At 47.0% G+C, this 23,474-nt stretch overlaps 1 protein-coding gene across 1 annotated transcript in view; it reads right to left on the bottom strand.

Moving 5' to 3' along the window:
* Positions 1 to 23,474, bottom strand: part of INSR (insulin receptor) — a 152,535-nt gene that overhangs the window by 65,094 nt on the left and 63,967 nt on the right. The window lies entirely within an intron of this gene.

The raw sequence follows: 23,474 nt of genomic DNA, 5'->3' as shown, positions 1-23,474 counted from the left end.
CGTATGTGCATATTCTGACTTTCTCCATGGATCCAGAAAGAATTAAGAAGCTGTAACAGGAACAGGATGGGGGTTAACCCACCAGCTGTGTAGTCTTTTTAGGGTTCACATACCACCCACAGTCTCTTAACTCTAACAGAGACCCCAGCAGGGAGGGGCTAAATAATATTATGTCTATTTCACAGATACAGCAGCGCCCAAACTGGAGCCTCACTCTTTTGGCTCTGCCTCTGATTTCCTGGGTCTAAACAATGGCAAAGTCAGCCCCAGGGTCCACAAAGTCCAGGAGGAAGAGTGATGGGAATTTAGCTTTAGTGACGTAGCACCTGCTGCCACACAGGAACACCAGGAAGGTTTCTTTAAAGAACCAACAGCAGCCTTGTTTTGTCTGGAAAAGTCCCTTGACTCCTTGTGACTAAGTGCGATGATACAGGTAAAGCGCTGCATTCTCTGACAGACACGCTGTAGGTGTGATATCAGTCAGCTATTGTGGTTATTACTGTTATTATCATCATCATCCTTCTTAATGATCTATCTTATCTGCCAGGACACAGGGCTGAAACACAATGGCAGGAAGCAATAAATAGAAGGCAGACAACAATGATCTAAGGCAGCGGTCGCCAACCTTTCGGACCTCGCAGACCACCGGTTGGTGACTGCTGATCTAGGGCCCACAGGGACCCCACCCTCTGGGAGGTCATATGTGAGAGCAGGAAGGGCCTATTTCCTGAGCTGGGGCTACATCTGAGGGCCAGTCCTTAACTTCGGAGGAGGCATCAGCAAAGACCTAACAAGAGCCTTCCAAACACAAGGCCTTCCAGACCAGACAATGCTAAGAAAACGATGCAACACCAGCAAACAGGCTGAAGGCTGACCACAGGACTTTCCTATGTCAAGCTGGAGAACTGTTTCTGCAGAGGACCACAAAGCAAATATGCAGGCCCTTTGGTCTTTGTCGCAACTAGTCCGTTCTGTGGCTGCAGCATGAATGCAACCCCACACCCACTGCGTCCAATAAAACTTTATTTACAAAAGCAGTTGCCAGCCCTCTACCCAGTAAGACGTACCTGTGGTTGATTTACTGTTACTATTAGACCTAGCCTCCGGGAAGGCAGATGCCAACTTACAGGTGGATCTGCTGTAAATCATTTTACCCAGGAGAAGAGATAACCTCCCCCAATGGCAGTGTTATTGTTCATATGACATTAAGCAGCCTGTATCTAACTTGCAATCCCCTTTCAGGGATCTCAAAGCTTTGGCTTTGCCATCTTGCTGACCCCTCACTAAAGGGTTAAAGAAATGCCAGGTGTGCCCTAGCTGGTTTGGCTCAGTGGATAGAGCAGTGATGGCGAACCTATGACACGCGAACTCATTTTTTTGATTGACTTTTCTTTGTTAAATGGCATTTAAATATATAAAATAAATATCAAAATATAAGTCTTCGTTTTACTATGGTTGCAAAGATCAAAAAATTTCTATATGTGACATGGCACCAGAGTTAAGTTAGGGTTTTTCAAAATGCTGACACATCGAGCTCAAAAGGTTCTCCATCACTGGGAGAGAGTGTCGGCCTGCAGACCAAAGGTCCCGGGTTCGATTTCAGTCAAGGGCATGTACCTTGGTTGCAGGCTCCTCCCCGGCCCTGGCCCAGCCCCAACCCCGGTGGGGGCTCGTGCAGGAGGCAACCAATTGATGTGTTTCTCTCACATTGATGTTTCTCTCTGTCTTTCCCTCTCTCTTCTACTCTCCCTAAAAATCAATGGAAATATATCCTCGGGTGAGGATTAACAACAAAATGACAGGTATTCTTCCCCACTTTGGGGTGCTGTGTGTTTTTGCCTGAATTCTGTTTTTAACTTTTGAAGAAAGTTAAACGTTGAAAATGATAAGCTCTCCCACTCTGTTTCCAAGTGCTTTATCTTATTTAATAGAAATGCCACTCAGGGCAGCCTCTCAGACTGAATTAAGAAAACCACGCGTGATGCAAGATGAAAAAAAGCCCCCACGAAGAAAGGGCTGATTTTCTCTCCCCATGCTCTGAGCCGGGCGTCCAGTTCCAGACACCAAGTGAGTTCCAGTCTCAGAGGCCCACCACCCGGCGCTGTTTCTGTGAAACAGGATAGCCGCCTTTTCAAGAAAATGCCCAGCAATCCAGGAGCTGTCAACCCTCCACGGCCAGGTGTGTGCTGTGCGCGTAGGGGAGATGTACCCAGCCCTCCCCGATATGGCAAGCGCCAGCCCTTCCCCCGCAAGCACACCGGTTCCCCGTCAGTCCAGCCAGCCCCCCACCTCCGCCACCCCCAAGCTATCTTGGGCTGCTGGACCTAATTTCTTCTCATTTCGCCCCTAAAGTTTCCCAAACCCCTGGCCTCCATTTCCACTAGCAGGTGCAGCCACTGCCTTCCTGAGACTTTCACCTCAAGTGGCTTTTCCACTGCACCTTGCTGAGAAGATTGGTAACTGACCTCCAAATGAAGTGGTGACAAGGGCAGAGGCTGCTGTCAGCACACTCTGGCTGGACCCTCTGGATGAAGTGCAACAACCCCGCCCAGAGATGCTGTCCCCAACGAGTGATCTACAGACATGCCAAACTCTCGGCAAAGCGGGAATAGAGGGAACATACCTCAACGTAACAAAGGCCACATATGACAAACCCACAGCCAACATCACACTCAATGGAAAAAACTAAAAGTGTTTCCCTTAAGAACAGGAACAAGTCAGGGATGTCTGCTTCCACCACTCTTATTCAACATAGTACTGGAAGTGCTAGCCACAGCAATCAGACAAGAAGAAGAAATAAAAGGCATCCAAATTGGAAAGGAGGAAGTAAAACTGTCATTATTTGCAGATGACATGATATTAGATATAGAAAATCCTGGAGACTCCACCAAAAAACTACTAGATTTAATAAACAAATTCAGCAGTGTAGCAGGACAGAACAACAACATCTAGAAATTGATGGCATTTTTATACACCATTAATGAGCTCTCAGAAAGAGAAACTTATATATATATATATCCCATTTACCATTACAACAAAAAAATAAGATACCTTGGAATAAACTTAGCCAAGAAGGTAAAAGACCTGTACATGAAAAAAGTATAGGACATTAAAAAAAGAAATAGGAGAAGACACAAACAAGTGGAAGCATATATCGTGTTCATGGATTGGAAGAATTAACATAATTAAAATACTCATACTACCCAAAACAATCTTTGGATTCAATGCAATTCCTATTAAAATACCAACAGCATATTTTACTGATCTAGAACAAATATTCCAAAAATTTATATGGAACTAAAAAGGACCCCAAATAGCCGCAGCAATCTTGAGAAAGAAGAACAAAGTTGGAGGGATCACAATACCAGATATCAAGTTATACTACAAAGCCACCGCAATCAAAACAGCCTGGTACTGGCACAAGAACAGACACACAGATCAATGGAACAGAACAGATTCCTCAGAAATGACCCAAGCCATTACACTCAACTAATGTTTGACAAAGGAGGCAAGAACATACAATGGAGTAAAGACAGTCTCTTCAATAAACGGTGCTGGGAGAACTGGACAGGCACATGCAAAAAAATGAAACTAGACCACCAACTGACACTATACACAAGAATAAACTCAAGATGGATAAAGGACTTAAATGTAACTCATGAAACCATAAAAATCCTGGAAGAAAACATACGCAGCAAAATCTCATGTAGCAGAATTTTCACAGATGCATTGCCTAGAGCCAGGGGAACAAAGGGAAAAATAAACTATTGGAACTACCTCAAACTGAAAAGCTTCTGCTCAGCAGAAGAAACCAGCCTCAAAATGAAAAGGGAACCCACTGTATGGGAGAACATATTTGCCAATGCTACATCTGATAAGGGATTAATTACCAAAATATATAAAGAACTCATACAATTTAACAAAAGACAAACAATACAATTTTAAAATAGGCAAAGAACCTGAATAGACACTTCTTTAAAGAGGATATACAAATGGCCAAGAAACAGGAAAAAATGCTCAACGTTACTAATCATCAGAGAGATGCAAATTGAAACCATCATGAGCTCACACTTGCCAGAATGGTTACCATTAAGTCAACAAACAAGTGCTGGCGAGGATGTGGAGAAAAGGGAACCCTGGTGTACTGCTGGTGGGAATGCAGATTGGAAAACAGTATGGAGTTTCCTCAAAAAATTAAAAATGGAACTGCCATTTGACCCAGTGATTCCCACTTCTAGGAAGTACCCTAAGAATCCAAAAATACCAACCAGAAAGAATATATGCACCCCTATGTTCATAGTAGTGCAATTTACAATAGCCAAGATCTGGAAACAGCCCAAGTGCCCATCGGTGGGTGAGTGGATAAAAAAGCTGTGGTACATTTACACAATGTAGTATTATGTAGCTGTAAAAATAAAAAAGATCTCTTACCCTTTGAGACTGCATGGAGAGACCTGGAGAATATCATGCTGAGTGAAATAAGCCAGTCAAAGAAAGACAAATATCACATGATCTCTCTTATATGTAGAATCTAATGAATAAAATAAAAGGACGAACAAATAGGTCCAGAGGCACGGAAGCCTGGAACAGACTGACAGGTCTCAGGGGGAGGGCGGTGGGAAGAGCTTATATACACAAATGCATAGCCCAAGACAGACAATAGTGTGGTGAAGGCCTGGGGTGGGGCAGGACTGGGTGGAGGGGGACAGAGGGGAGAGAGGGGAATGAGGGACACCCGTAATACTGACGACAACAACAACGAATACTTTTTAAAAAGAGAGATGCTTCAAGAAAAAGAGAGCAGTACTTCAAAGCAAAGGAGGCAAGTGCAATGTGACCCGATATTTCTACTTCGAGGAATTAACCTGCAGACAAGACAGCATATGTGCACACAGACTACTGGACAAGGATATTCTTCACACAACAGGACATGAGTCAGTTGGGTTTATAACAGCAAAAGACTGGGAACATCTAAAGGTCCACAGCAGGAGACTTGTAATAAAGTATTGCAGATCAAGGAGGTGGCAGAGCACACAGCTACAAGAAAAACGAGAAGGCTCTATGCATCCTAGTGCTGGAGTCATTTCCAAGACAGCATTAAGTAAAAAAAGCAAGTTCAGAGCAGTGAACTCCAACACACAAGATGGCCGCCCCCATGTGGACACAAGATGGCCAACTGGGGAGGGCAATTGGGGGGGAACAAGCCAACAGGGGAGGGCAGTTAGGGGTGACCAAGCTGGCAGGGGAGGGCAGTTAGGAGTGACCAGGCTGGCAGGGGAGGGCAGTTAGGGCAATTGGGCCAGCAGGGGAGCAGTTAGGGGGTGATCAGGCTGGCAGGCAGAAGCAGTTAGGGGCAATCAGGCAGGAAGGCAGGCAAGCAGTTGGGTGCCAGCAGTCTTGGATTGTGAGAGGGATGTCCGACTGCCCGTTTAGGCCCGTTTAGGATCGGGCCTAAATGGGCAGTCGGACATCCCTCGAGGGGTCCCAGATTGGAGAGGGTGCAGGCTGGGCTGAGGGACACACACACACACACAGTGCACAAATTTCGTGCACCGGGCCTCTAGTCTATATAATACAAGCCTAAGCAACCGTTATGACGCAATGACCAGAACTGGTCGCAGTGATGCGCAGTGACCACCAGGGAGCAGATGCTCAATGCAGGAGCTGCCCCCTGGTGGTCAGTGTGCTCCCACAGGGGCGCGCCACTCAGCCAGAAGTGGGCTCAGGGCCTGGTGAGTGCAGCGGGGGAGCCTTTCCCACCTCCACGGCAGCGCTAAGGAGCAGCGCTAAGGAGCAGCAAGCTGAGTGATAAGGAGCAGCGAGCAGGCGGGCAGTAAGGAGCAAGGGGTCCCAGACTGCAAGAGGAATGTCCAACTGCCGGCTGGCTGAGGGACCCCCCTCCCCACCCACCATTGCACGAATTTCATGCACCAGGCCTCTTATTTCTTATAAAGTCAAGGATATACTTCCTATCCTTACCACACAACCTACAGGTTTATCCAGGTGAAATGAAAAACAAAACATATGTTCACACATATGGGAATGTTTACAGTGGCTACATTCACATCATTGTAAACTGGAAACAACCCAAGCGCCCCTCACTGGGGGAAGGACAAACGCTGTACCTCCACAATGAGCCTACTGAGCAATAAAAAAGAGAAAAAAGAAAAAAAGAATGAAGTGCCGATATCCACACAACAATGTGGATGAATTTCAAATACATAATATTGGGGTATGAAGCTGGTCTCTAAAACTCCACACTGTATGAGTCCATTTATATAACATCCTGGAAAAGGCAAAACTATAGGGACAGTGGACACATCCGTGGTGACCAGGGGCTAGAACCGAGGAGGCGCTGAGTGCAAAGGTTTCACAGGGAAATTTCGGAGGATGACGGAACCACCACATCTTGACTGTGATGGTGGTTACATGACTATACCGTTAAAACTTGCAGAACTTTACACCGAAAAGGGTGAATTCTGCTGTATGTAAATTATATCTTAAAGTGGGGGTGAGGAGGGAGAAAAACACAATGGGATCTATGTCCCTCTGGAAGGGCCACAGGCTGTGCCCAAGGACTGCCCATGGACAGTGCAGCTGATTTTGATTTTGATGATGTATGTGTAGTATTCTTTTAAAACTGACATACAGTTGAAAATACATGTTCTAAAAGCCTCTGCTAGACAATTAATAAATGTTATTGATCAACTGATCAACTGTATAATTCTACCCTTGAATATTCCAGCAGTGATTGTGTAAGAATAGCTGACAGGCACCGATGAGACCTTTCACACGGGATCTCTTCGGATCATTTCTGCCTTGTTACAAAGCCAACCGTCAAGGCAACTAAACACCAAGTGTGACCCTAGACTGGAACCCAGACCAGGAAAATACATTATTGGTGATGGACAACAGGAATAGCAGGAGAGACGAACTTAGCGCCTAAAAAATACAGCCCCCTTTTTTTCTCTGCCTTTTAAAGCTCAATCGGTTTGGTTTTTCTTAAGCTGTATGGTAAAAAGCAAAACAAAACAAAAAAACTACTATTAATATTTCCATAGCTTGACATATGTTAATAACATGTTGTTACATTCCTTTCCAAAGCCTGGAGTTTAAAAAAAAAACACCTCAAGATATGTTATTCCCAAAATGATGGCTTTCCAGAAATTTCCGAACAGAACAGTTGCATGTGGGTCTGCAGACACGTTTGCCAGAGTGCCAGAGCTCTCCCTCCAAGAGTGAATTTTACAGACTCCTGAAGATAATTTCCTTTGTCCGCATTCAAAGGTTTTTCTCTCCCACAGCAGCCTGGACACGGGCTGGCACGGGCAGCCCCGGGCAGCCCCTGGCAGCCGGACGGTAAGGTGGGCGGGGAGGGGACGGGTGCACCTGTGACAGCTGCGTCTTCAGCAGACGCCCTTTCAAGCCTGGGCGCCCACGTGGAAGCGCAGGAGCCAGGAAACCCCGTCTCCCTCCGCCCCGCCCCGTCCGGGGAGGGCAGGCTGGCTTCCGAGCGCGTTTTGAATCGCGCAGCAGAATTCTTCGAAACACCGGGAGCGAAGGCCAGGAGGGGGGGTGCCGGGGCCGCCCCACCGAGGCAGCCTCGGGATTGGCCAGCTCCGGCGACTCTGTGTGCGCGTCCGCGGGGCGGGGCGGGGACCGGGGCCGCGAGGCCGCGCCCCCCTCCCCCTCCCCCTCCCCCTCCCCCGCCACGTGGGCGCCGCAGAGCCCAGCGCGCTCCGCTCCGGTCTCGGGACTCCGGGCCGGGCGGGCGGAGGGGCGGCCGCAGCACCGCCCTCGGCTCAGCCAATAGGCGGGCGCGGTGACAGTCTGACAGTCGCCGGGCACCCGAGCGGGGCCGACAGTGCGGCGGACGGCGCTTTGGCGGAGGTGGAAGGAAAGGAGAGCCCAGCGCGCAGGCGGCCCCAGGCCCCACGCAGCCGCCGGGCGGACTGGGCCGGCGCGCGGAGCGTGGCCCGCGGGAGATCGGGCACCGCCGGCCACTGCCGGCTGGCAGCTCCCGGGAGGGGCGCCCTGGTCCCCGGCCTCATTCTGGAGGGTCCAGAAAGGAGTCACATGGCATTATCACCCAAATTAGGGGTAGTGAAGGTCCGCACTCCGGTACCCCACACCCAGTGTTTCCACCCGCCACTCCCCAGAACACCAGGGGCCATACTCATGAATCATATTCCTAAGAAAACTTACAGGATACTTTTTTGGGCTGCCCTCCAGGCCAGCCGATGTTTCCAGTGCATGTGAAGATGACAAACCTGTGTGCTGCACGTGTGTTTGCAATTCCAGTAAACCGAGGCAACGAACGGGCATTATCTCTAACCCCCACAGGCCCAAGGAATACACTTTGAAATGTGGATCCATTTGCATAATACAATGTTCAACACATGTCGGTTAATATGCTCTTATGAACTATTATTCAAGTAACCATCTCCATTACTGATGTGGAAACGGAGGCAGCGAAGGGCTGTTTTGCTAATGTCAGGTGAGCTAGCAAGCAGCCGTGCTAAAACTCGAACCCAGGTCCCCCAGGAAACCTGGACTGGGTGTGGCATCACGGAGTTAGACTGTGGGTTGGATTCACCTGCCCTCCCCCCCGCCCCCGCCCACCTGGACCTGGTCCCTTCTAGGCATTGGGGTACAGAAATGATGGCTCTGCCCTCCCAGGAGGCACAAAAGAGACAGGTAAGCCCTATGAAGGGGAGGGCCTTGTCTCTCTTATTACCGCATCCCAAAGCAAGGCACACAGTAGGTGCACAATAAAGCTCCTTCAAAAAAAGAAAGAAAAGATGGGGGGATGGGTGACTGGCTTTATCCCAGCAGGAGAGGGGCAGTCCGTGCAAATACACAAATCACCAGGGAACTCTGAGCACTTCAGAGCTGAAGAAGGGCCAAGCCCAGGGGAAGCGGTGTGAGGGACCAGGACAGACAAAAGGGGAGGGAGCAGAGGGACCTGGACATTGCCCGCGGGAGGAACCGGCCAGAAAAGATACCAGATCCACGTCGGGGCGATTTTCTGGTTCTCGGTGGAGGGCTGAGGAAGGCCAGGGAACAGGAGGAAGAGAGACTGGCTTCGGAAGCCCTCGGGGAGGTGAGGTCATGGAGACTTATCACCTGGGTGACTCCCAAGCTGCCACCTTGAAACTACAGACAGGGAAGCGAGGAGCTGAAGCTTGGAGGACTCGCCTCTGAGGTGTGGTGTCCAGGGTGTCGGGGCTTCTGCACACGCTGTGGTTGTGGTGCTAAGTCAGGCCTCCAAACACCCAGTTCGCTCCTGCAAACCACTCTTGCTAAGGTGCATGGGTCCCTGTTTGTTCACTGTGGACATTTTTAAAGTTTTTCTTCATTTGTGTACACAATACACACAAATTGTAGGCAATTAACTATAGCAACAGTTTTTCAAAGTTGTGGAATGTCAGTCTGCTCAGGTTTTCTGTCTCTTGAGCCAATTTAAATTTTACAGGCTATTTAGAAATTAATGATGGCTAAGAGTGCACCTTATGATATGGAGACATAGCTGTTTGCGGGAGGGCCATAATTTCTTGCAAAAGGAAATAATTAAATAAGTACTTAAACCAGTAAATAAAATTATTTTAATATTTCCAAATGACTTATCATTAGAGCTATCTTTATCAATTTTTTATGAATTTTAAGTTACATCTCCATTTTCATCCTTAATTTTACTTACACACAATATTTGTTCTCCCCCTCCCTTTTCTCCCTTTTTCTTAGTTACTATATAGATACTTCCTGCTAAAACAGCACAGTCAAATAAACTTTCTGAATTGACAGAAAAGTTTTCTATCTGTGTTGTCCAATTCAGCAGTCTCTAGCCACATGTAGCCACCAAGTGCTAAAAATCTGGGTAACGTGACTGAGAAATTGAATTTTCCTCTGGCTAGTAGCTTCCTTACTGGGCACTGAAGTTCTAAAAGATCCAGCTCTTGAATTTGTCAGTTCTGTTTGTTTTCTAATTAGTCCCTGTTAATTCATGCTTTCCTTCTTCCTGTATAGATAGATTTCATTACTCACTGTGTCATTTATATACTCATTTAACACTCTCATTTGTCTCTGCAACCACATTTGCAGTTTTGAGATCCTCCTTGACAAAAGTTAAGAGTTATGTTTTGTTTTTAATTATCACATGGTAGGAGTTTGTCTTCCATGGTTGTTTGGTTAAGTTTTTAAAAACTAGCCCTAACTGGTTTGGCTCAGTGGAAAGAGCGTCGGCCTGCGGACTCAAGGGTCCCAGGTTCGATTCCGGTCAAGGGCATGTACCTTGGTTGCAGGCACATCCCCAACAGGGAGTGTGCAGGAGGCAGCTGATCAATGTTTCTCTCTCATTGATGTTTCTAACTCTCTATCCCTCTCCCTTCCTCTCGGTAAGAAATTAATAAAATATATTTTTTAAAAAGTTTTTAAAAACTAATTTTCAGTTATATTTACTTGCTTTTTGGAATGTATTGCATTGGGTTGGGGGGGTTGGGTTTGGGGTGGTTGTTTTTTTTTTTTAGATTTAACAGATGATTAATTTTTCTAAATATTCCAAGAGCACTTTAAGGTGTGTATTGTTTGCAGAGTACAAAGTTCCATCCATATCTGTTACTACGATCTTATTTAACAACCTTATTATTCAAACTCCTTGTTGCCTAATTGAGGTTTATCTACCTCATCAAGGTTGTGTTTGAGGCCCCACTACTACCACCACAACCACCCCACCCCCGAACCCGCTTTCTCAATTTTCCTCGTAGTTCCTACAAGTTGCCCTCTAAAGTTTGGTTCTGTGCTAGAGCGGAGCTGCACGAAGGACTGCTCTTCGCACAATGCAACTGCTCTTCTCTCCTTACTGATGCCTTTGCCTTAAATTGTTTGCATTCTTTCTCTGTTCATGTTTAAGCACAGGTTTAAGTTTTCTGGGTCATTTTTGGAATTAGGTATAACCATTTTCTAGGAGAGAGAGAGAGAGAGAGAGAGAGAGAGAGAGAGAGAGAGGCGCCTCTATGGGAACAATGAAGTGGGGATGGGAAATGTCGAGTCTGAAATCTGTTGCTGTGGAAGACCTGATTGAAAGGAGAGTTTCCCTGGGGATAAGCTCAACGATCAGAAGATCCACTCACATGACCCATGGCAATGGCTTTTTAATAACAAGTAGTGGTGGCCTTCAGTGTGCACAGGTTGACAGAAGTCGGTTTCCCAGGAAATGCTCCACCCACAAACCAACAGAGTTTCCGCACAGTGCCGGGGCGGAGAAAACCCCTCACCTCATAAAGGACAAGAGCAAACACCAGAATGTACCAACTTTCTGCGGAGACACCATGAAACAGAACTGCGCGTCAGTGAAACTACACCCATTTCAAATTCCATGTGACCGAAGGGAGAGACCTTCTGGCTTATTTCCTTACTGAGTTCGTTCCCAAAGCCAGTCTGGCTGCTTTGTTTTCCATCTAGAAAAGAGGAAAACTCCATGTGTCCTCTCCAGGGCAGCAGCCTCCTGGCTGTTCCGGGACACTGCTATTCTATTCTGAAAAGATGGGGTTCTCTGGTTGGGGGAAACCCAGTTCCTGCCCATGTTTATTTTGACTAGAGAAAAGAATGCGTTTGCTCCTTGGCGGCTGGGTCCCCGGACGTCACTGGCTCTTCAGACCCCCTTTGCAGCCCTCCATCCACCTGAGCAAACCGCCAGGGAGTGCCCCCTGGAACTCCAGCTCCACTTCTCTCGAAGCTGCCCAGCCCCTGCACACACCTGGGGGAAACGTGTGAAGGAAAATAAAACTGCAAATGTTTCCCATCAGACTGGATGCTGGGCAGCATCTTAGACAGGTAGCATTTCAACACCAAAGAAAGTCAGCTGATGGGGAGAAAGCTTATTGGCAAAAAGCCTCTTTTGCATACAGACGAGGACCACAGAGGAATTGTGTTTCCTCACCAGAATCAACAATGCCCACACCCTCTCTCTCTGGCCAATATTTACTCACAGGTGGATTGTTTTCTGCACCATGGAGATGCCCTAGAAACCTCTTCGACCTTTTCAGACCGGCTCCCTGACTGCAAACTCTCCCTTTTATGAAAAAGTTTACTAGGTAGCAAAATACATCTTGTCATAGTCCCATCACCGTCTTCCTGCCAGTGCCCTCAGTCAACAGCCCTGCGATCCCACGGAGGAGCAGGCACCATTCTAAGCTCTGGACACAAGCTGCTAAGAAGCACATCCAGTTCTACCACCTCCTGGGGAGACAGACAGACATCCGCTCACCAGCACAGGGACATTCAGTACAAACTGCTGATTCGCCGAGTAAGTTCACAAGGGGCCGTGACAAGCCTAGGCTGTTAGTGTCCTCAGAAGCTATTCTGCAAAAGCTAAAGTGTTTCTTTCTTGCACTGATTACCCAGAGAGCCAAGTGACATCTTCTGGCTGAGCCCTCCGCCAGTCTTAGTCCCCAGCTTCCCTTTCCGTCTCTGCCATGCAGTGAGGCTCAGAGACAGAGGGACAGTTGGCACACTCCCCAGTCCTTCAGCCTCCAGGACTGAGATGGGGACCGCATGATGGGCTCAGAGAAACTGGACTGTCCAAATCTATGCTCTCAAGGCTCTCCCATCAGACCTGCCATACACAGTTCAAATCGCCCAAGTGTGCAGGGCAAAGAATTATGGCGTCAGGCAGATCACCTCCTGATTGCATTACTCTCTGTGCCTCAGTTTCCCCATGCATGCATGGGGACAGTAATAGTACCTTGGTCTGTCCAGAGGAACAGGTGGAATGATGCCCCCAAACAAGCTCAGCACAGCACCTGACCCCTAGCAGAACCTAAGAAAGATTTTTCAGAAGTGTCAACACCAGCAGCTATTTCAGGCACCTCATCCCTCTGCTTTGGACTCCATAAAATAGCAGTAACTAACTCCTGCATGCCATGGGGGTGTGGTGGGGGGACGGTTTAAATTACCAAATTTAAACCATGCCCCAAGAAATGTTCGTTTCTTCCCCCTTGAGGGGTTCTTGGGGAAACTGTTCATCCCACTTTTATGTGTGACTCCTCAAATCTGACAGGTTTTGGGGGGAGGATGACTGAGTCGGTATCGCTGGTGACCAGGGACTGGTGGCTGGTCCTGGAGATCCAGCCCATTGCTGTGCTCCATTCAATCAACAAATGCAAGTCAGTGTCTGCTCTGTGCCAGGCAGGCCAGGCACGGAGGCTGACGCAACTGGAGTTGTTCCTGCTCTCCAGGAGCCCCAGTCCGACACAGAAAGGTCCTAGCAGACACTTGTGCACGTCCATTTCTATCTGAATCCAAAATCTCTCTGTTCCCATCAACCCCACACTCACATCCTCCCCCAAAGGAAACAGCCGGCAAGAACTTTGCAGGGCACTGTTAAATAAAACTCATGATGTGCTCTAAAGCCCAACTACTTTGTAAAATAACCACACTTCCCAATGGCACCTTTGGAACCACTGGGACGTTTCTAGAAGAGCTGACCCACCAAAGCAGAACACTGCAGGCTGAAAGGGAAAACACAAGATGCCCAATTTTCCTCTCAGAATCCAGATTTAATAGGCTCCTCGGGAAACCATAATTGGAGGGCTATTGGGCGCATTCCTCCCTGAGGCCTGTGATTTTGCAACTCCGAAAAAGGTTGGGATTTGGGGCCTTGAACAATATTGGGCTCAAACTAAAATGAATGAAAAAAGCAAGAGGTGTAGCTAAATCCCACCACACACACACAGACATGGGGAGGAAGCTGGATGGGGCACAAATAGGTTAGGGAAAAAATCTCCACGAACAGAAAGAAAGCTCTCAAGTAAAACATGATCCACCCGTTACATCTCCCGCCCTGGCTGAGGAAGGGAGAGGTGCAAGGAGCGTGGCCTCGGACATGTAAAAGATTTATGATGAAGACCTGCCCCCCTCCCTCCATTCCTGCTCTTGTGCCCCAAAAACATCTCATGTTTGGCTCATAAACTTCTGCTTCTTGTTACTGGCCTACAGCAAAGACAGCAAAGCCCTCTGAGCTGTCACTGATCCTGTGCCATGTGACCCTGTGTGGCCTCCAAGAGCAACTGCAAGGTTGGCCTCCCTGGATAGATTCCTAATTCCCGCTCCCACCTCACCTTGAGTTCCCCACTTTGAAATCTGAAGATCAAAGAAACTTCTTGGTTCTCAAAAACTTCCCCCTGAACTTCCTTCCTGTGTCCTTGGCAATTCTCATTCCCAGCTGCCCGTTACTCACAGAGTTCCACAGGGTGCGAAGATAAAACGCAATGCACTTTTCCTTAGCAACAACCACCACAAAAAAGAAAACTTTTGGAAAATCAAACACTGGGTAGCTAAATAGAAACTTTGCGTTAGAAAAATGGGGTCTGACACACACTAGCGTCATAACCTTGACCAACTTCAGAGATCAAGTACCATGAATGTGAGAAACCAACAGCTGGAACATGGAACCATGGAGATAGGGCTGGGTGAGCCGTTAAGATAAGCACAGGCCCACTGGTGCTGGAGCCAGCACCCCTCCAAGAGAGGTGAGGAGGAGGCTGCTAAGCTGCAGGAGGGGGCCTAACGGAGGGGTATGAGGCAGTGCTGTCCTGACACCCCACTTGGTTTCCTATTTAGCGAAGAGTGTGCCAGTGTTTAGAAACTAAGGCAGAGAATAATATCCAAGGTGGAACCTGCCACTCCCAGACTCTGAGCTCTTGGGCAGGTATCTTAGCTTCACCAACCTTCCACTTCCCCTTCGGTAGAATGGAAGGTCATCAGGCCACCTACTTTATAGAGATGCCGTGAGGTTCATTCCATGGCTCAGTGGTAGCAGCTCAGAACAGCCGGCACTAAAACCTGTTTCTGAAAAATCACTAGGTCCCCCCGGGGCTTTGCACTTACAGGTCTGGCCACCTAGAATTCACTCTGCCCCAAGCGCCTCCCACAGCAGCTTCTCCTTTATTCCTCTGGTCTCGGTTCAAATGTCAGCCTCGGAGGGGTTCCCCCAATCTCCCTGTGTTTAAGGAGACCCCTCCATACTCCTCATCTTGTTACCCTGACTTAATTCCTTCGTAGGACTTACCACCACCTGAAATTATCCTTCCATCGGAACGCTGACCTGCTGACTGAGCGCCAGGAGATAAGGCCCCTTGTGATTTTCATTCCTCATCAGACCCAGAGCCCAAGAGCTGTACAAACCGTAGCTACTACTTTTAAAAATGTCCTCACTTGAGCTACACCTTCTGCCGGCTCCCAGTAAGCTTGGGAGTAGGTCACCGAGGCTGAAGGTGACAAAACCGATGGGCTGGGTTGCAGGGCCGCACCCGGTCTCAGCTCCCTGTTACTATCTGGGAAGTAAGTATAGCCCGTTCCGTTACGTAAGCATTCCTAAAAATCACCACATGTGTGGGGAAACAGGGTTAGGTCACAGCACTCAAACACGTCAACAGTGACACATAATGAAATAAAATGGGAATCTAATAAATAAGAGTAACACTGTTGTTCTGCACATGCCAAACGGTTACGCAACACACAGCCACAAATCGGAGGCACGTGACCCTGAGAGGCCTGAGGCTTGCTTGTGTGAAGTGGGTGTCGGAGGGTTGCCGCTGTGAGGGATGGTGACAGGGCGCTCTAAAATGGATGTGAAGTCCGGCCGCCAGGGGCGGTGTTGGGCACTCATACTCCCTGCAGGGTCCGAGAGAGGGTGTATGTTTCAGATGTGAGCATGCTTTTCGCCTACAGGACGTGGTTCAGCGGGTGGCAGCTTGCTGAGCTCAGTTCACCCACTTTTCTCTGAGACAAGACGGCCAGAAGCAAAGGTGAAATTTACAACATGTCTAAACTTGGCCTTAGCATCACCTTAGCATCTCAATCAAGTTGGAACAAATTCAAGTCTTCAAATCCAGCATTTGTACAAAATCGGAAACAGGTCAGAGCAAGTAGGAGCGTTGAGGATCACGACCCACAACTGGCGTTTGGTCGCATCACCTTCCTGAGGCCCATGTGAGTCTCAGCAGGAGCCCGGGCCTCACCTTAATAATGAAGGCTTAATCCCTCCCAGCACACTTTGCAGAGAGCAACCCATGCATCACGCACACCTCGCCTCAGCAGCCTGCACCAGCCACACATTTATTTGTGATCTCCAGCTTCTGCTCTCCATGTATGCAAATGTTGAGATCAACACTGTAAACGTCGTGTGTTTTACTCCATAGAAGATCCATGTGGTTTGAGGATAAAAATACAGTAAGACCTCGATATAACAGACTAGTTAGGGCAAAGGTGTCCATTAAAGCTGCAAATCTGTTATATAGTAGGTTTTCTGAATAGGTATGTTAAAAAATTGACAAATTAGTTATCTGTTTTTACTTATGTAGATGCATTTGTGTAATTAAAATTAAATATGTATGAAAAGTTTAATCTCACAGAAAAGTTTTCTATACGTAGTACAGTACTTTCAAATTTATACTGAATAGGTCTAGTAAATGCGGGCATTCACCAGTCACCACGAGTAAACAAATGCACATGCTGGGCATGGCTTCGCGCAGTCAGAACATCTGCCCCGCTCATTAAAACGGCTGCAGAAAGTCACACCACCCAACAACAGAACCAATTACCAAACTTGGTGTGGTGTGATCACATGCTAATCATTCGCCAAACATCGTTACCAGCGGTGAGTCTTGGATTTAAATATGAGACTATAGTTGAAGATATGTCATATTTATTTTGTCGGTGAAATTATTACAGTGTTTTCCCCCCCAACATATGGCCTATTCACTAAAATTTGTTAAAAATAATGGTGAATTAATAATAAAAAAATAACCTGTTAAATATAAGCAAATCTTGGTTAAAAGCATTTTAAAATTAACAGGGTGTTAATTTTCATATATCACATATGGACTGGAAATTTTGTCTATTAAATCGAAGTCTGTTAAATTGATGTCTGAAAAATTGAGGGTTTACTGTAATGTGTGAATAATTTACAGAGTAAAATGTAGAACGTCCTGACCTACCCCCATCTTTTAATACTACTTTCTCTGCCTACTCTAGTTCAAGAGCAAAGTCTAGGGTGTTCTCAGCACTCAGGGAGAGAACCCCCACAAAAAATTCTGTGCATGTCAAGTATAAGAACAGACAACTGCTTCACCATCCTATATAATAAAACCCTAATATGCAAATTGACCGAACAGAGGAACGACCAGTTGCTATGACATGCACTGACCACCGGGGGCAGACGCTCAATGCAAGAGCTGCCGTGACGCACACTGGCCATGTACAAAGAAACGGCACCGCGGACCTGGCGCCCACAAAGCAACACTGGGCTTCCCCCAAGTGGGACACAGGCCCCACCACCCCAGAGCGACAGCCCACCAAATCACAGCTGACGCTGCTGAGACCCCAGGGAGCAAAATGCGGCCCCCAGCCCAGCCCAGCCCAGCCGGAAACGGTCGCTGTGGCCCCGGGTAATGAAGTCACACAGCAACGCCCGGCTTCCTCTCCCTAGCAACAAATAGCCTCCTTGCAGTTTCTTCAGCCCAGGAACCCGATTTGCTTTATAGCCAGGTGCAAACATTTCACACTTTAACCAAATGTCTGTGAAGCGTTTTTCCGTGCATCATCTCATTTGATCCTCACAGGAGTCCTGGAGTAGGTAGACAGGAGACTCAGTGGAATCCTATTTTCTTTTCATTGGCCGGAAAACAGAGATTTAGAAAGCTTAGAAACTTGACCCGACTGAAAAGAAGAAATGCTGGACCTTGAAAATGACTTCAAATTTTCTCGCTGCGCAGAATATAGTCAAACGCTGCTGCATATTTTACCCTTTGTTCTCCCTATGTGATCTACAATAATCTGCTTCGTGTTGATATTTACTGCTGTGTTGCTGACAATTACCTGAAAGAGAAGTTTGGGTGCTTCACTGGGCTGGAAAAGTTTAGCTAAATCAGAAAGTAGGTCTAATTAAGCAAGTTTATCTATATACTAGAGGCCTGATGCATGAAATTCATGCAAGAGTAGGCCTTCCTTCCCCCAGCTGCCAGCACTGGCTTCCCTCTGGCACCCGGGACCCAGGCTTCCCTCCGGCTGCCAGCAGGCACCCAGGACTCAGGTTTCCCTCGCTGCCCCAGCTTCGTCCAGAAACATATTACGCTTTTATTATTATACATATAAAGCTCTCACTGGCGCCAATCACATGTGTGTGTTTCGATCTGTCACTGTCAATTGTGAATTTGGTTGACATTTGTATTTAGAGAAAGGGTGAATAGCAATATTAAAATATTTCTTCTAATTAATTTCCTTTCAATGTGCACATATTCGTGCACTGTTATAATAAAGAGCTGGAGATGTCCACAGACTGAGGATTGGAGAAAGACATTACAAATGAATGTGGCCACAAGAGAAAAAGATCCAGACAGCTTCCAAGGAATGTTATTAAGGGAGAAAGCCAAGACGCAGGCAGCAAGGAAAATATTTGTGCTGAAGGGGGACAGGCAGGTGTGTGTGGCATCCACACACACATACATAGAATTCTCTCTGGGTGAACAGACATCTGGGGAGAGGGCAGACATGGAAAGGTCTTAAGCCTCTTTATAATGGTTTTAACCATTGTATGTATAATAACCTTTAAAAATAGGTTGAATGGATAAACAAAATGAGATAGGTAGATATACAGATAAATAAATGGATGGATAGAGGCACACACACACATATCCAATCAATGGAATATTCATCAGCTTTAAACAGAAAGGACATCTGACACCTACTACAGCACGGATGGAAGAAGCCAGACACAAAAAGGCAAATACTATGCGATTCCATTTATAGGAGGTCCCTCGAGGAGTCAGATCAATAGAGACGGAAAGAAGATGGTGGATGCCAGGGGCTGGGAGTTAATGTTCAATGGAGGCAGTTTAAGTTTGGGAAGATGAGAAAATTCTGGAGGTGGATGTTGGCGACAGTTGCACAGCAATCCGAATGTACTTGGTCCCAGTGAACTGTGCACTTAAAAATGGTGAAGATCGTACATGTTATGCTATGTGTATTTTACCACAATAAACATCTTCATTAAAAGTGAAGAGTGGAGCGGGAGGCAAGATGGCTGCAGCCAGGGAAGTTCGGCGCTTCCTCCCAGCTCCGTAACTGGGCTTGCGCTCAACTACAGAACATTTGACTTGAAAAACCAGCTGAAAAGTAGCTGGTCTGAAATACGGCGGGTGGGAGCAGGAGCGGAGACAGGAGAAGGCGTGGAGGGGGTGAGCCAACTTGAGCAGCGGCACAGCGAGGCTGGGACCAGAGGGCACCCCCTGGAGCGCAGGGGTCCCCAACTCAGAGCAACAGAGATGGGAGAGGAGCCCACGTACCACCAGGAAGTGGGAATCGGCGGCGACTGGGTCCATCTGGGAGACTCGGAGGCACCACCATCCCAGGCAAAAGGCAATGCTTAGTTACCACAGCCTGGGCCGTTCTCCCCATCGGTCCGCAGCCGTCACCGGCGGCTTTCCCGGTGGGTGGAGGATGGAGGCTGGGCCCGGGCGCCGGCAGTAAATCTGAAGGTCCAGTTATTCTCTGAAATAACTTTTGGGGGAGAGCAGGACGTGGGCTGGACAGAGTGCCCTGGGCAAGGGAAGCGACCCTCCCCGCCTCAAGCAAAGAGGAGTCGCCTCTGCCCCCACCTATGGGACAGCTCGGGGCGGACACCTCGCCCCTGGGGCTGGGCCTGGCAGCACCCTGTCCAGCGAGGGCCGGCCATGCTGGAAGGTTAGAGCGCCGACGGGGCTGGTTTGTTTGTTTTGTTTTGTTTTGTGGGGGAGGGGGTGTTGTTGTTGTTGTTTTGTGTGCTGTGTTTTTTAACATCCCCTCCTGCTTGGGTGGCAACAAGGTGGTGACAGTAACCCCAGCTCAGGCCCCACCCCCATCAAATCTGTTTAAACCATCTGACCAGGGCCCGCTACCCCACATGGCCCACTTCCACGGGGGAAGGGAGAGCAGCTCAGAACAGGAATATGCAAGGTGTAGGCCCCAGGCAGACCCAGCCTCTAGGCTACCGAGGCCCTCCATGGGGATCTGCCCTGCCCAGGCCAGGCAAGGACAGTGACTCACACTGGCTGGGCCAGGAGGCCGGACTGACAGACACACCAACGGGCCAGACTCAATAACATCAGAGCAACACCCAGCAAGCTCCACATAAGCAAATCCAAAGGGGTTTTTTTATTTGTTGGTTTTTGTTTTGCTTTGCTTTTCTTTCTCTTCTCTCTCTTTTCTATCATATTCTGTTATTTCTATCTTAGTCTATTCTTTTTTTCTTGATATTTTAATTTTTTATTTATTTTTCTTTAATCTTTTCTTTTTCTTTCTTTTCCTATTCTGTATTTTATATTATTCATTATTACTTTAAAAATTATATCATTTATTTCTTTTCTTTATTTTCTTTTTATACTTATTCTATTTTTTTTGTCTCTTTCTACATTTCTTTCATAGTCTCTTTTTTCCTCCTCCTACTTTTTTTTGGTGTGTCTTTTGCTATTTTTTTTTAAATCTTTAATTGTGGTGGTGGTTGTTTTTATTATTATTGTTTTTCATGCTGTTTTTGAGATGATCTGGTTTGTCTTGTTTTGTTCTGTCAGCACCTGTGTAACAGCACAACATGGTCAGGGTTGAAACTCACAGTCAGCAAGCCTGAGGGCCAACCCGAAACAATCTTTGGATTCAATACAATCCCTATTAAAATACCAATGGCATACTTCTACGATCTAGAACAAATATTCCAAAACTTTATATGGAACTAAAAAAGACCCTAAAAAGCTGCAGCAATCTTGAGAAGAACAAAGTTGGAGGGATCATAATACCAGATATCAAAATATACTACAAAGGCATTGTAATCATAACAGCCTGGTCCTGGCACAAGAACAGGCATACAGATCAATGGAACAGAACAGAGACACCATATATCACCCCACACCATACGGTCAATTAATATTTGACAAAGGAAGCAGGAACATACAGTGGAGAAAGACAGTCTCTTTAATAAATGGTGGTGGGAAATTTGGACAGGTACACCCCCCCTCCGCCCCAAAATGAAGCTAGACCACCAACTTACACCATACACAAGAATAAACTCAAATTGTATAAAGTACTTAACTGTAAGTCCCAAAACCATAAAAATCCTAGAAGAAAACATAGGCAGCAAAATATCAGACATCTCACATAGCAGAATTTTACCCATGCATCACCTAGGGCAAGAGAAACAAACGAAAAAAATAAACAAATGGAACTCCATCAAACTAAAAACCCTCTGCACAGCAAAAGAAACCATCAACAAAATGTAAAGGGAAACCACTGTATTGGAGAACATATTTGCCAGTGATACATCTAATAAGGGGTTAATTTCCAAAATACACAAAGAACTCATACAGTTTAACAAAAGTAAGACAAACAATAGAATTAAAAAATGGGCAAATGACCTGAATAGACATTTCTTCAAAGAGCACATACATCCTGAAACATCAATCAGATAGAATGTATGCGCCCTTATGTTCACAGCAGCACTATTTACAATAGCTCAGATCTGGAAACAGCCCAAGTGCCCATCAGTAGATGAGTGGATAAAAAAGCTGTGGTACATTTACACCATGGAATACTATGCAGCAGTAAAAAAGAAGGATCTCTTACCCTTTGAGACAGCATGGAGGGACCTGGAGAGCATCACGCTAAGTGAAATCAATCAAAGACAAGTATCACATGATCGCACTCAGATGTGGAATCTAAGTAACAAAATAACCTGATGGACGGAGTGGATCCAGAGACATAGAAGCATGAACAGAGTGACAGATATCTGTTGGGGGAAGAGAGTTGGGGGAAGACCAGATTAACCAAAAAACTTATATGCATATGATAATAGTGCAGTGAAGGCCTGGGGTGGGGAGGAAGCTAGGTGAAGTGGGGCAAAGGAGGAAAAATGGGAGACATCTGTAATACTCTCAACAATAAAAATAAATTTAAAAATAGAAAATAAAACCCAAGTAACACCATCAAGGGGTGACAGATAAAAACAATGTGGTCCATCCACACAATGGACAGAATATTAAAAAAGAAGGAAATCCTTGGAGACATTATGCTCAGTGAGAGCAGCCAGACACAGAAGGACAAGTATTGCGTGATTCCACTCACATGAGGCCCCAAGAAGAGTCCGATTCATAGAGACAGAAAGTAGATGGTGGGAGCCAGGGGCTGGGGAATGAGTGTTCAATGGGAATGAGTTTCAGTTTGGGAAGATGAGAAAGTTCTGGAGGTGGATGGTGGTGATGGTTGCATCACAATGTGAATGTACTTAACGCCACTGAATTGTGCAATTTTAAAAATTGTTAAAATTGATAAATGTCACGTTCTGTATATTTTGCCACAATAAAAAGAAGTAATAAAAGACGCAATAATGGAAGCCAACCCCTCGCCAGTGGTGTACCAGGGGATCTCACCCCCTGCTAACCACAGCAGGTACAAAATCATCCTCTTTTTGTAAATGAGGAAACAGGAGGTCAGTAATTTGCTCAAGGTCACACACTGAGGATGTGGGGGATGGAGCCCAGATCTGAACCCAGGCTGTCTGCTCCAGAGTCAGAACTTTTAATGCCCACGTTGTAGAATACTCAAACTCAGGCTTCCTCGGGGCAGTCTCTGCCAATACCCCCTACCAGCCAGGAAATTCCTCCCCTTCCTGTGTGAATGTCCAGCCACGGCTGCCTCTCTGTGTGTGATCTCTACCAGTAAGACACACATGGGAATTGTACAATTGTACAATTATAGGACACGCTCCCCTCACCCACCACCTCCAACACACTCCTCTAGCTCGCTGGCCCGAGCCAAGAGGCTCAAGGGGCTCCCAGCCCAGTGGGGAGCAGTACAGACCTGACACTCAACTAGAGCTCAGCTCAGCTGAGTCAGGCAGACCCCGTTCAATGACCAACTCTGCCCTTACGTGAAATGGGCAAGTGAGTCCACATCCCTGGCCCTCAGTTTCCCGTCTGTAAGACAGGGGTAATGAACAACAATACAGTTTTTTAAAGGAAACAATGCCTAATACATAGGATAAAGGCACTTGAACTTCCTAAGACCCAGGGTGGACGATTGACAGCGAGGCCGAACACTGTCTGGAGCAGCTCCCGATGAAGGTGTTTTCTGTCATTAAGCTACATCTCGTCCAAAGGGGAAGTGCAGGATGAGAAGCAAACAAGGGCCAGAAGCAAAGCAGCCCGGTGGCCTGTTCGGTTTGAGTGTCGTCCCATAACAACCCCAAGAGGTTGCGGATTCGATTCCAGCTCAGGGCACGTACCTAGGTTTGGGGTTCAATCCCCAATGGGGATGCATACGGGAGGCAACCAACAGATCAATGTTTCTCACATCAATGCTTCTCCCTCTCTCTCTTCCCCTTCCTCCCTCCCTCTCCCTTTCTCTCCCTAAAATCAATTTTTAAAAGTATCTCCGGTGAGGATTTTTTT

This window comes from Myotis nattereri (genome assembly GCF_964212035.1).
Source record: "Myotis nattereri genome assembly, chromosome: 5".
Taxonomy (NCBI): Eukaryota; Metazoa; Chordata; class Mammalia; order Chiroptera; family Vespertilionidae; genus Myotis; species Myotis nattereri.
Note: the sequence above shows the minus strand (reverse complement) of the source record. Positions and strands in the feature narration are given on the sequence as shown.